This window comes from Callorhinchus milii, unplaced genomic scaffold, assembly GCF_018977255.1.
Source record: "Callorhinchus milii isolate IMCB2004 unplaced genomic scaffold, IMCB_Cmil_1.0 Scaffold2, whole genome shotgun sequence".
In the NCBI taxonomy this organism is placed as follows: Eukaryota; Metazoa; Chordata; class Chondrichthyes; order Chimaeriformes; family Callorhinchidae; genus Callorhinchus; species Callorhinchus milii.
The window spans coordinates 123,737,211-123,750,223 of NW_024704743.1; the positions used below are offsets into that span (position 1 = coordinate 123,737,211).

Sequence of the window (13,013 nt, forward strand, 5' to 3'; positions counted from 1 at the left end):
GAAATCGAATCTAGATTGGTGTTAGGGAGTCAGGGGGGCCTGGCGAGGGCTGGGGGATGGGGGACGGGGTTCAGTGTGTGTGATGGGGAGCCAGTGGGGGCTGGCGAGGGCTGGGGATGGGGGACGGGGTTCAGTGTGTGTGTTAGGGAGTCAGTGGGGGCTGGCGAGGGCTGGGGGGATGGGGGACGGGGTTCAGTGGGGGTGATGGGGAGCCAGTGGGGGCTGGCGAGGGCTGGGGGGATGGGGTTCAGTGTGTGTGATGGGGAGCCAGTGGGGGCTGGCGAGGGCTGGGGGGATGGGGTTCAGTGTGTGTGATGGGGAGCCAGTGGGGTCTGGCGAGGGCTGGGGGGATGGGGGGACGGGGTTCAGTGTGTGTGATGGGGAGCCAGTGGGGCTGGCGAGGGCTGGGGGATGGGGGACGGGGTTTAGTGTGGGTGAGGGGGAGCCAGTGGGGCTGGCGAGGGTTGGGGGATGGGGGACGGGGTTCAGTGTGTGTGATAGGGAGCCAGTGGGGGCTGGCGAGGGCTGGGGGGATGGGGGGGAAGGGGTTTAGAGGGTGATGGGGAGCCAGTGGGGGCTGGCGAGGGCTGGGGGGATGGGGGGACGGGGTTCAGTGTGTGTGATGGGGAGCCAGTGGGGGCTGGCGAGGGCTGTGGGGATGGGGGGACGGGTTCAGTGTGGGTGATGGGGAGCCAGTGGGGGCTGGCGAGGGCTGGGGGATGGGGGACGGGTTCAGTGTGTGTGATGGGGAGCCAGTGGGGGCTGGCGAGGGCTGTGGGGATGGGGGACGGGTTCAGTGTGGGTGATGGGAGCCAGTGGGGCTGGCGAGGGCTGGGGGATGGGTTCAGTGTGTGATGGAGCCAGTGGGTCTGGCGGCTGGGGGGACGGGGTTTAGTGTGTGAGGGGGAGCCAGTGGGGCTGGCGAGGGCTGGGGGATGGGGGGACGGGTTCAGTGTGGGTGATGGGGAGCCAGTGGGGGCTGGCGAGGGCTGTGGGGATGGGGGGACGGGTTCAGTGTGGGTGATGGGGAGCCAGTGGGGCTGGCGAGGGCTGGGGGGATGGGGGGACGGGGTTTAGTGTGTGTGATGGGAGCCAGTGGGGGCTGGCGAGGGTTGGGGGGATGGGGGACGGGGTTTAGTGGGGGTGATGGGGAGCCAGTGGGGGCTGGCGAGGGCTGGGGGGATGGGGGGACGGGGTTTAGTGTGTGTGATGGGGAGCCAGTGGGGGCTGGCGAGGGTTTGGGGGATGGGGGGATGCGGGTGAGAATACAGGCGACAGAGTTTTGAATTAGTTGTAGTTTGTGGGGAGACCATAATCGAGTAATCGAGTAATCGAGTAATCGAGTAATCGAGGCAGGAGGTAACAAAGGAGTGGACGAGGGTTTCGGCTGTATCTGGGGTTAGGTACGGACGGAGACAGGATTAGTGGCGGAGGTGCAGGAAGGGGGTGCGGGTCAGGGATCGGATGTGGGGGAAGGAAGGACAGCTGGGGGTCAAACCTGATGTCTATGTTACGCACACGTTCAGTAAGTCTTAGGGATAGGCCGGGGAGGCTGAGGAGGTCAGAGCGGCAGGAGAGAAGACATTGACGGGAACCAAGGAGTATGGCTTCCGTCTTGTCCGCGTTCAGCTGCAGGAAGCTCACGCTCATCCAGGGCCTGATGTCGGCCAGACAGCTGGCAGAATATCGGGGGTCTGGGAGTCGCAGCTGGTCGAGAAGTAGATGTGTGTGTCGCCCGCAAAATGTGGAAGTTTACCCCGCGTCTGCGGATGACATCGCCCGGAAACTATGGCACTCTCTCCCTCGATCCCTCCGGCTTGCCCCCTCTTGCCCCCTTCACGCCTGAAGACCTTCCTGCTTGACCACCTCCCCCCCGGCTCAGCGACAGGCTCCGCCACCGGTAAGTGCTCCGACGCACTGCCCTGCATTAAGGGCGCTGTGTAAGTGCAAGCTGCTGTTGTTGTTGTTGTTGTGGTTGTTGAACCAACCTCCCATCAGTGCCTGGACAGGCGGAGTTTAACGATTCCCTGATGTTATCGGGGAACGAGATGGGAGTTTCTCGATGAATAGGACAAGAGTGGAGATTAATCGCAGAATCCAATTACAAACCCCTATAGTCTCTTCCTGCAGCTAAACTCTGATTAATCCTCCCCACACGGCACTTGTGTCTTAGCTAAAACCTTGCAAAGACCACCAGCTGGTAACCCCTGCCGTCTGGAGCACTGGGTGACCACTCCAGCCCAGCGCCGGGGGGGGGGGGGGAGAGAGAGAGACCACTGTCAGAGACGCCGTCCTTCAGATGAGACGTTAAACCTCACTCCCCGTCTGTGCTCTGTTCAGGCGGACGTTAAGAGAAGGGACTTTCTCTCTCTCTCTCTCTCTCTCTCCCGGTGTCCGGGCCGACAATCCCCGGATACAGCCACTCGCTCACTCGAAGTGCAATGCGTGCAAATCGCCTGCTGCTCTCACCTCCAGATACACAGTCACTACACCAGTACCATTTCCATGTAAAACACTTTGAAACAGCTGTGGAAGGATTCGAAGGCTTACGTCTCTGATACAGAGTGTACACACACAGACTGCGTATTCTCTATAATAATAAGTGCTTTGATAATAATTAATATAACAATAAATTCTTTGTCTCACCGTGAAAGACACCGTACAAATGTAACTGCTCTCCTCTAAACCCTGGATCAGCCTCACTGCTCTCCTCTGCTCAACACTGGGATCAGCCTCACTGCTCTCCTCTAACCCTGGATCAGCCTCACTGCTCTCCTCTGTCTCTAACCCTGGGATCAGCCTCACTGCTCTCCTCTGTCTCCCCTTCACTGCTCTCCTCTGTCTCTAACCCTGGGATCAGCCTCACTGCTCTCCTCTGTCTCTAACCCTGGGATCAGCCTCACTGCTCTCCTCTGTCTCTAACCCTGGGATCAGCCTCACTGCTCTCCTCTGTCTCTAACACTCAGCTTCTCCCTCTCGAGGAGAACTTGTTTCTATTGATGGACCCTCCAGGTAGAACTCTGCTGTTGTTATTGATTTGGCGATTAGCGGCTCATATTCATACCTTATTAAAACCCTACAAACCAAAGTCCTGATGGGTGGGGCGGTCCGAGCTGGACATGGAGAGAGGCAGTGCTCTCAATGGCCGAGCGATGTGGGTTTAGCCGGTTACACTCCAGCAGTTACCCCAACACACACTCTGGGACCCCCCCCCAAGCCTTGGCTCTCGCCAACCTGCGCCTAATATTCTCCGGAATTAGGCAAGTGGGAGGTATCTCTCCAGGGAGAGAGAGAGGAGAGAGAGAGCACATTCCATTCCAGACACTGGGAGATCTCAATGTGTTGGTGTGTATAGTTGGGTCTCTGTCTGGTTGGAGATTTTTTTGGTCAACCGGGTGTCTGACACGTGACAACTGATCACATGCTTCAGAATATCCAAACCAAACTGAGAATTCCATGTATTGAAGACTCTTAAGCTGCGGTGACGGGTTTCCGTGTGTGTCAGACACCGGCTGGTCACGGTGACAGGTTTCCGTGTGTGTCAGACACCGGCCGGTCACGGTGACGGGTTTCCGTGTGTGTCAGACACCGGCTGATCACGGTGACGGGTTTCCGTGTGTGTCAGACACCGGCCGGTGACGGGTTTCCGTGTGTGTCAGACACCGGCTGGTCACGGTGACGGGTTTCCGTGTGTGTGCACAGACACCGGCTGGGTTTCCGTGTGTCTCAGACGGTGTCACGGTGACGGGTTTCCGTGTGTGTCAGACACCGGCTGGTCACGGTGACGGGTTTCCGTGTGTGTCGGACACTGAGTGACCAAAACCAACCCACCTCTCTTTCTCTGTCACTGTCTCTCTGGGGGTGGGGGTTGAGGGTTGAATGGGGGTAATCCCAACTAATCTCATCCTCCAGGATACTCCCCCCACCGTGTGTGTGTCCCCCATCTCAGCATCGAGCTGCTGCTTAAATGAGTCCTAATGTCGTGGCCTCAACCCCCTCGTCCCACCAATCCTCTGGGTAACAAAACCCTTCCTGTTGTCTGTCCTTAAGTTATATCTCTAACCCCGTGTCCTCTTGTTCCACTGTCTCGGTGCGTCCAAGAGTGTTGCTCCGTTTGGAAGGCGCGAGAGCGAGGAGTGAGGGGGAGCTGGGATCGCCCGCCCGCCCGCCAGGAGCGTTAACCGGTCTCCGAGCCCCTCAGCTCTCGCAGGTGAGTCCCTAGCAAACCCGTCAACGACGACGACAACTTGCATTTACACACACACAGCGCCCTTCACTCGGGGCAGCGGCTCGGAGCCACGCCGGCCGCTAAACGTTCGGTTGTTTGCGTGGGTGTCGGGTGGGGGGCGGGCAGCGGCAGCCGTTCACTAACTGCCGGGAGCTGCCGAGTGTCTCTGAGCCCCCGCCACGTCCGGCGAGGGGTCTGCCCGCAGCTCGGGTAGCGAGAGGCGCCGATCGTCCCCCCCGGGGGCCGGGCTCGCTGCTGATTCCCCGCACTGCGGCGGTAAGATGGCGTTCAGACTGCGGTTCACTCCCCTGGACCGCGAGGCCTTGGTCATCTCGCTGAGCAGCAACTCACACGGCTCCACGCCCAGGTCACTCTCCCGGCCGACCCGCACCTGAGCAACGACAAACACAACGTCCACGTGTCAGAGCGTGCGTGTGCATGACACAGCGCGTGTCAGAGTGTGTCAGTCACGTGATTATAGAAACAACAGCAACAAAATGACATTTGTAAAGTGTCTTTCACGTCGGGAGGACGTCCCAAGGCGCTGGACAGTCAGGGATCAGGACCTGAGTGTGGAGGGGGGGGGGAGGGCGGGGGGGTGGAGGGTCAGGGTTGGGATGAGGGGGGCAGAGGAGTCAGGAGGGCCACTGAAGGCACGGTCAAAAAGGAGGGTCTTGGGTCGTGCCTTGGGAGGGAGAGAGGGTAAGGGATTGAGGGATGGAGTTCGAGAGGGCAGAGAGGCTGATAGTTGAGGGTCAAACAAGACCCCAAGGTTCGGGACTGGCTCAGTGAGGGGGAGTGAGCCCCATGGATGGTGATGCTGTCAGCGCCTGAGGTGAGGAGGCGCTGACGGGAGTCAATCAGGAGCCTCGATCTTGTTGACGTTCAACTGAAGAAAGTTCGCTCTGATCCAGGACTTGATGTCTGACAGACATTCTGTCAGGACAGCAGTGGGTCCTGGAGTCGAGAGTGGAGGCAGAGAGATAAACGCAACACCGTGTGTCAGAATATGTCAGTCACGTGTTTATATAAACACAATGTTGCATGTTAGAGTATGTCAGAGCATGTCAGTCATGTGTCTATACAAACACAACACAGTGCGTGTCAGAATGTGTCACGTGATTTATATATACACGTGTTTGTAATTTAGATGTGTGTGTATACATAATGCCATGTGTGTCAGAGCATGTTAGAGATGTGTGCATGTATACACTTAACAAACTGTATCAGAGGTGTATAAAAACAACATAGTGTGTGTCAGAGCGTGTCAATCACATGTATACACAAGTGTGTACACAAACATTACATCGTGTGGGTCAGAGATGCAAATATACAAACATAACATGTATGTTAGAGCGTGTCAGAGACGTGTATATACCAGTTTGCATATCTATGTTTCTGAGTAAGTGTGCATGTGTTTGTTGTGAGTGTGCACCTGTGTATAAGTGTGATAATGAGTGTGGGTGAGCGAGCATGTGAGTGTGTCAAGCAGGAATAGGGTCGGGAATGGGATTAGGATCAGAGTCCATCTTGGGATCAGGGTTAAGGATAGGGTTGGGCTGTGTGTCTGGGTTGGGTAGTTGTGGGTGACTGACCTGGGACAGGTGGAGCCTGGGGCTGGGGTTAGGGTTGGGGCTGTGGGTGACTGACCTGGGACTGGGAGAGCCTGTGGTTGTGGTTGGGGTTGGGGCTGGGGTTAGGGTTGGGGTTGGGGCTGGGGTTAGGGTTGGGGCTGGGGTTAGGGTTGGGGCTGGGGTTGGGGTTGGGGCTGTGAGTGACTGACCTGGGACTGGGAGAGCCTGTGGTTGTGGTTGGGGCTGGGTTAGGGTTGGGGTTGGGGCTGGGGCTGGGGTCAGGGTTCGGGCTGGGGTTAGGGTTGGGGCTGGGGTTGGGCTGGGGTTGAGGTTGGGGCTGGGGTTAGGGTTGGGGTGAGGGTTGGGGTTGGGTCTGGGGTTGGGGTTGGGTTTGGGGCTGGGGTTAGGGTTGTGGTTGGGGGTTGGGGTTGGGCTGGGGTTAGGGTTGGGGCTGGGGTTGGGGCTGGGGTTAGGGTTGGGGGTTGTGGTTGGGGTTGGGGCTGGGGTTAGGGTTGGGGTTGGGTTGGGGTTAGGGTTGGGGCTGGGGTTAGGGTTGGGGCTGGGGTTGGGGTTGGGGCTGTGAGTGACTGACCTGGGACTGGAGAGCCTGTGGTTGTGGTTGGGGCTGGGGTTAGGGTTGGGGTTGGGGCTGGGGCTGGGGTCAGGGTTCGGGCTGGGGTTAGGGTTGGGGCTGGGGTTGGGGTTGGGGCTGTGAGTGACTGACCTGGGACTGGGAGAGCCTGTGGTTGTGGTTGGGGCTGGGGTTAGGGTTGGGGTTGGGGGTTAGGGTTGGGGCTGGGGTTGGGGTTGGGGCTGTGAGTGACTGACCTGGGACTGGGAGAGCCTGTGGTTGTGGTTGGGGTTGGGGGTTGGGGCTGGGGTTGGGGCTGTGGGTGACTGACCTGGGACTGGGAGAGCCTGTGGTTGTGGTTGGGGTTGGGGGTTGGGGTTGTGGCTGGGGTTGGGGTTAGGTTTGGGGCTGGGGTTAGGGTTGGGGTTGGGGCTGGGGTTAGGGTTGGGGCTGGGGTTAGGGTTGGGGTTGGGGCTGGGGCTGGGGTTAGGGTTGGGGTTAGGGGTTGGGGCTGGGGTTAGGGTTGGGGTTGGGGGTTGGGGTTGGGGCTGGGGTTGGGGTTGGGGTTAGGGTTAGGGTTGGGGTTAGGGTTAGGGTTAGGGTTGGGGTTGGGGCTGTGAGTGACTGACCTGGGACTGGGAGAGCCTGTGGTTGTGGTTGGGGCTGGGGTTTGGGTTGGGGTTGGGGGTTAGGGTGGGGCTGGGGTTGGGGTTGGGGTTGGGGTTGGGCTGGGTTAGGGTTGTGGTTGGGGGTTGGGGTTGTGGCTGGGGTTAGGGTTGGGGCTGGGGTTGGGGTTGGGGCTGGGGTTAGGGTTGGGGGTTGGGGTTGGGGCTGGGGTTGGGGCTGGGTTGGGGTTGGGGTTGGGGGTTGGGGTTGGGGTTAGGGTTGGTGTTGGGGTTAGGGTTGGGGCTGTGGGTGACTGACCTGGGCCTGGGAGAGCCTGTGGTTGTGGTTGGGGTTGGAGGTTGGGGTTGGGTTTAGGGTTGGGGTTGGGGTCAGGGTTGGGGTTAGGGTTAGGGTTGGGGTTGGGGCTGGGGTTGGGGTTAGGGTTGGGGCTGGGGTTGGGGCTGGGGTTAGGGTTGTGGTTGGGGGTTGGGGTTGGGGCTGGGGTTAGGGTTGGGGCTTGGGGTTAGGGTTGGGGTTGGGCTGTGGGTGACTGACCTGGGACTGGGAGAGCCTGTGGTTGTGGTTGGGGTTGGGGTTAGGTTTGGGTTGGGGTTAGGGTTGGGGTTAGGGTTAGGGCTGGGGCTGGGGTTGGGGTTAGGGTTGGGGCTGGGGCTGGGGTTGAGGTTGGGGTTGGGGCTGGGGTTAGGGTTGTGGTTGGGGGTTGGGGTTGGGGCTGGGGTTAGGGTTGGGGCTGGGGTTGGGGGTTGGGGCTGGGGTTGGGGCTGTGGGTGACTGACCTGGGACTGGGAGAGCCTGTGGTTGTGGTTGGGGTTAGGATTGGGTTCGGGGTTGGGGTTGGGGCTGGGTTTAGGGTTGGGGCTGGGGTTAGGGTTGGGGCTGGGTTGGGGTTGGGGCTGTGAGTGACTGACTGGGACTGGGAGAGCCTGTGGTTGTGGTTGGGCTGGGGTTTAGGGTTAGGGTTAGGGTTAGGGTTGGGGCGGGGTTAGGGTTGGGGTTGGGTTGGGGTTGGGGTTAGGGTTGGGGCTGGGGTTGGGGTTAGGGTTGGGGCTGGGGTTGGGGTTGGGCTGGGGTTGGGGTTGGGGTTGGGTTGGGGGTTGGGCCTGGGGTTGGGGTTGGGGGTTGGGGCTATGGTTGGGGTTGGGGCTGGGGTTAGGGTTGGGGCTGGGGTTAGGGTTGGGGTTGAGGGTTGGGGTTGGGGTTGGGGTTGGGGCTGGGGTTGGGGTTGGGGTTGGGCTGGGGTTAGGGTTGGGGCTGGGTTGGGGTTGGGGCTGGGTTAGGGTTGGGGTTAGGGTTGGGTTAGGGTTGGGGTTAGGGTTGGGGTTGGGGGTTGGGGCTGGGGTTGGGGTTGGGGCTGTGGGTGACTGACCTGTGACTGGGAGAGCCTGTGGTTGTGGTTGCGGTTGGGGTTAGGGTTGGGTTGGGGCTGGGTGGGTTGGGGTTGGGGCTGGGGTTTGGGGCTGGAGGTTGGGGTTGAGGGTTGGGGCTGGGGGTTAGGGTTGGGGGTTGGGGCTGGGGCTGGGTTGGGTTGAGGGTTGGGGCTGGGGCTGGGGTTAGGGTTGGGGTTGGGGCTGGGGTTGGGGTTGGGGGTTGGGGTTGGGGTTGAGGGTTGAGGGTTGGGGTTGGGGGTTAGGGTTGGGGTTAGGTTGGGGTTGGGGCTGGGGTTGGGGCTGGGGCTGGGGTTGGGGTTGGGGTTAGGGTTGGGTTAGGGTTGGGGTTGGGGTTGGGGCTGGGGTTGGGTTGGGGTTAGGGTTGGGGTTAGGGTTGGGGTTGGGGCTGGGGCTGGGTTGGGGTTGGGGGTTAGGGTTGGGGTTGGGGTTGGGGTTAGGGTTGGGGTTGGGGTTGGGGCTGGGGTTGGGATTGGGGTTGGGGCTGGGTTGGGGTTGGGGTTGGGGTTGGGGCTGGGCTTGGGGTTGGGGTTGGGGCTGGGGGTTGGGGTTGGGGCTGGGGTTGGGGCTGTGGGTGACTGACCTGGGACTGGGAGAGCCTGTGGTTGTGGTTGGGGTTGGGGTTGGGGTTGGGGTTGAGGGTTGTGGTTGGGGTTGGGGGTTGGGGCTGGGTTAGGGTTGGGGTTGGGGTTGGGGTTGGGGTTGGGGTTGGGGTTGGGGTTGGGGTTGGGGTTAGGGTTGGGGTTGGGTTAGGGTTGGGGTTGGGGCTGGGGTTGGGGTTGGGGTTAGGTTGGGGTTGGGGCTGGGGTTGGGTTGGGATTGGGGGTTGGGGCTGGGGTTGGGGTTGGGGTTGGGGTTGGGGTTGGGGCTGGGGTTGGGTTGGGGTTGGGGCTAGGGTTGGGGTTAGGGTTGGGTTGGGGTTAGGGTTGGGGCTGGGGTTGGGGTTGGGGTTGGGGGTTGGGGTTGGGGTTGGGGCTGGGGTTGGGGCTGGGGTTGGGGTTGGGGTTGGGGTTGGGGGTTGGGGCTGGGGTTGGGTTGGGGTTGGGGTTGGGGGTTGGGGCTGGGGTTGGGGCTGGGTTGGGGTTGGGGTTAGGGTTGGGGTTGGGGCTGGGGTTGGGGTTGGGGCTGTGGGTGACTGACCTGGGACTGGGAGAGCCTGTGGTTGTGGTGTGGTTGGGGTTGGGGTTGAGGGTTGTGGTTGGGGTTGGGTTGGGGCTGGGTTAGGGGTTGGGGTTTGGGGGTTGGGGTTGGGGCTGGGGTTGGGGTTGGGGGTTGGGGGTTGGGGTTGGAGGTTGGGGTTGGGACTGGGGTTGGGGTTGGGACTGGGGTTGGGGTTGGGGCTGGGGTTGGGCTGTGGGTACTGACCTGGGACTGGGAGAGCCTGTGGTTGTGGTTGGGGTTGGGGTTGGGGTTGGGGTTGAGGGTTGGGGTTAGGGTTGGGGCTGAGGGTTGGGGTTGGGGTTGGGGCTGTGGGTGACTGACCTGGACTGGGAGAGCCTGTGGTTGTGGTTGGCCTGGGAGCCTGGGGCTGGTTCTGGGCTGTGATCCGGGGTGTGGGGTGATGCCCGTGAGGGGAGGAGACAGTGCTGTAGGACGGAGGCACAGCGCCATTTGTCTCTGTAACAGCTGCATGACCGCCTGATATCAGTCGCCATGCGCGACTCCAGCCTGCGGAGACGGGAGGCACATCGTCAACACAGGGTCAGCTCATCGGTTAATCACAGTTACTACATCCACAGGAGCCCCCCACCCTCCACCCTCCACCCCCACCCCCACCCCCACCCCCACCCCCCACCCACCCCCCCACCCCCCCCTCCTCCCTGCAGCCTTCCATGTTTACCACAACACCCATCTCACTGCTTGAACTCTGCAGCTCGTGTACTGTCCGCACCAGGCTTCGGGACCAATCACTCCACCCTCGCCTCACCCTCGCCTCACCTCACCTGCCCTCGCCTCGCCCTCACCCTCACCTCGCTCGCCTCCACTGGCCCCATCCCCAGAGGATCGAATTCAAGATCCTCATCCTCACCTACAGACATTCACGGCCTGCTCCTCCTCCTCTCCGACCTACTATCCCCTACCTACCTGCCCATACCTCCGTTCCTCTGGCTCCGGTCTGCTCCACATCCCGCCCAACCGCCCTACCATCGGTGGCCTTCAGCCTCTCACCCCGAGGCTCTGGAACTCCATCCCCCAGTGCCTTCGCCGCTTCCTCCTTTCCTCCTTCAAGGCCGGTCTCAAGACCTTTCTCTTTGACCGTACCTTCAGCTCCCCTCTCGACTCTCTACCCCTCCTCGCTCCCTCCCTTCCCTCCCTCACCCTGACCATTTCCCCCCTCCTCGCTCCCTCCCTCCCTCCTCACCCTGACCATTTCCCCCCTCCTCGCTCCCTCCTTCCCTCCCCTCACCCTGACCATTTCCCCCCAATGCTCGGGTCCTGACCCAACTGTACAGCGCTTGGGACGTCCTCCTGACGTGAAATGCGCTCTATAAATGGAATCTTGTTGTTGTTGTTGTTGTTGTTGATGCTGGACTTGGCAGACGGGTTGGAGGAACGTTCTCTGCTGCATCCCCAGGAGCTCAGAACCATGAAGGAGGACAGTATGCCGCAGGGTCTTGTCTGGCACAAGCTTCCCACAGGGTCATGTCCACCACGACCCTCACACACGGATAAGAGTCACCAATTGAGACAGAAACCCCTTGTATCTTCCAATTGATACCCTCAACATCCCCTCTTGAGCCGAGTAGAACCATGATTGCACACCAGCGGGGCGCACCCCCATGTCCACTGGTGCCCAGTGTTCAAGATGGCAGCTGAGTCTGCCAGCAGCAAACAGAAGTGTGCGTTGTCTCAAGAGCAGAGAATCCCCCCTCCCTGACCAGCCGTTCACACCTCAAATTCCTCACCAAGGACAACAACAAATTGCATTTACGCAGCGCCTTTCACGTTGGGAAGACGTCCCAAGACGTTGGGCAATGAGGGATTTGCACCGAGTTGGGGGTTGGGATCAGAGCGAGATAGAGGGCAGGGAGGGTGGAGGTGGGAAGATGACCTAAGGCACGGTCGAAAAAGGGGGGAAAGAACGAGTTGAGGTGTAGAGGCTCCGGCTGAATACTATGGTGGAGTGGGCAGGATGGGGGACGTGAAGCAGGGCAGTGCCCGCTGAGCGGAGGGAGCGGACAGGTTGGTAAAGGTTTAGTAGGTCACAGAGGTGGGGAGGGGCGAGACTGTGGAGGGATTTGAAGGTGAGGACGAGGGTCGTGAACTCGATCTTCTGGGGACGGGGAGCCAGTGAGGCCGGAGGAGGATGGGTTAACCTCATGCCCAACCCCTCCCCTCGCCCAGCTCTGGCTCGCCCCCCTCCCACACCGATGCGCAGTGTTACCTGTTGAGCTGTTTCTGCAGAAGATCCAGCCTGCAGTGCACCTCTGCCCACTGTGGTCGGCCGGTGCCCAGGGCGGGGTTGGGATGAGGGCTGTGTACGGGTGCCATGCTCCGGGATAACTCCTGGTACGTCTGGGAACGGGTCTCACCCAGAAACTGAAGATATTTGAGACACCTGCAAAGGCTCCTGAGACACAGGAAACAGGAAATCCAATCAGCAAGAGCACAGGGAGGCCATTCAACCCATCGAGGTTCCCCAACCTCCCACTGGAGCTCTGTATTCCTCCTCTCACCCCTTCGTGTCTGTGCTGGGGCTCGCTCCCCCACTGGAGCTCTCTGCTCTAACGCCATTCCCCACTGGTAGATCTGGTGAGGATGGGTGAGAATGGGGTGATGGTGAGGATGGGGTGAGGATGGGGTGATGGTGATCCAACTCAACGTCAGCAAGACTGAGGTCCTCCTGATTGGCTCACGCCCCTCGGGCGCTGGCAACATCCGCCTCCACGGCTGCACACTCACCCTCACTAAGCCGGTCAGGAACCTGGGTGTCTTGTTTGACCCTGAACTGTCCTTTCTCGCCCACATCCGCGCCATGACCGGCACTGCCTCCACCACCTCCGCAACAGTGCCAGACTTCGCCACTGCCTCACCCTCAGGCCCCCAAACCCTCACCCACCCATTCCTCACATCAAGGCTCGATTACGGGAACTCCCTCCTCATCGGCTTCTCAACTCTTCCCTTCACAACCTGCAGATCATCCAAAACTCTGCAGCTCATGTACTCTCACCCACCAGACTCCGCGACCCCATCACTCCCACCCTCGCCCGACCCCATCACTCCCACCCTCGCCCGACCCATCACTCCCACCCTTGACCGACTCCACTGGCACCCCATCCCCCAGAGGATCGAGTTCAAGATCCTCGTCCTCACCTTTAAGGCCATCCATGGCCTTGCCCCTCCTATCTCTCTGACCTGCTGACTCCATACCAATCTGCCCGGTCCCTCCGTTCATTGGGCTCCGGCTGTTCCATGTCTCCCACCCGACCCGCCCTACCATCGGGGCCGGGCTTTCAGCCTCTCTGCCCCACACTCTGGAACTCCATCCCACGGTCCCTTCTCCTCGCTTCCTCCCTCGCCTCCTTCAAGGCCGGTCTTAAGACCCTTCTCTTCAATCATGCCTTTGGTCTCCCTCCCACCTCTCTGCCTTCTCTCACCCTAACCACCCCTCCCCATGCTCGGGCCCC

The 13,013-nt window shown here is 60.7% G+C and overlaps 1 protein-coding gene and 1 long non-coding RNA gene across 2 annotated transcripts in view; both read right to left on the reverse strand.

The window, feature by feature from the left end:
- Window positions 1-13,013, reverse strand: part of LOC103173412 (potassium voltage-gated channel subfamily H member 2-like) — a 77,841-nt gene that overhangs the window by 17,789 nt on the left and 47,039 nt on the right. The window lies entirely within an intron of this gene.
- Window positions 2,349-13,013, reverse strand: part of LOC121848122 — a 21,408-nt gene continuing 10,743 nt past the window's right edge. Inside the window, exons 2-3 of the long non-coding RNA XR_006084856.1 lie at window positions 10,350-10,355; window positions 2,349-2,430 (exon numbers count right to left, since the gene is read on the reverse strand). This is a non-coding gene — a long non-coding RNA (uncharacterized LOC121848122). The remainder of the gene's footprint in view (window positions 2,431-10,349; window positions 10,356-13,013) is intronic.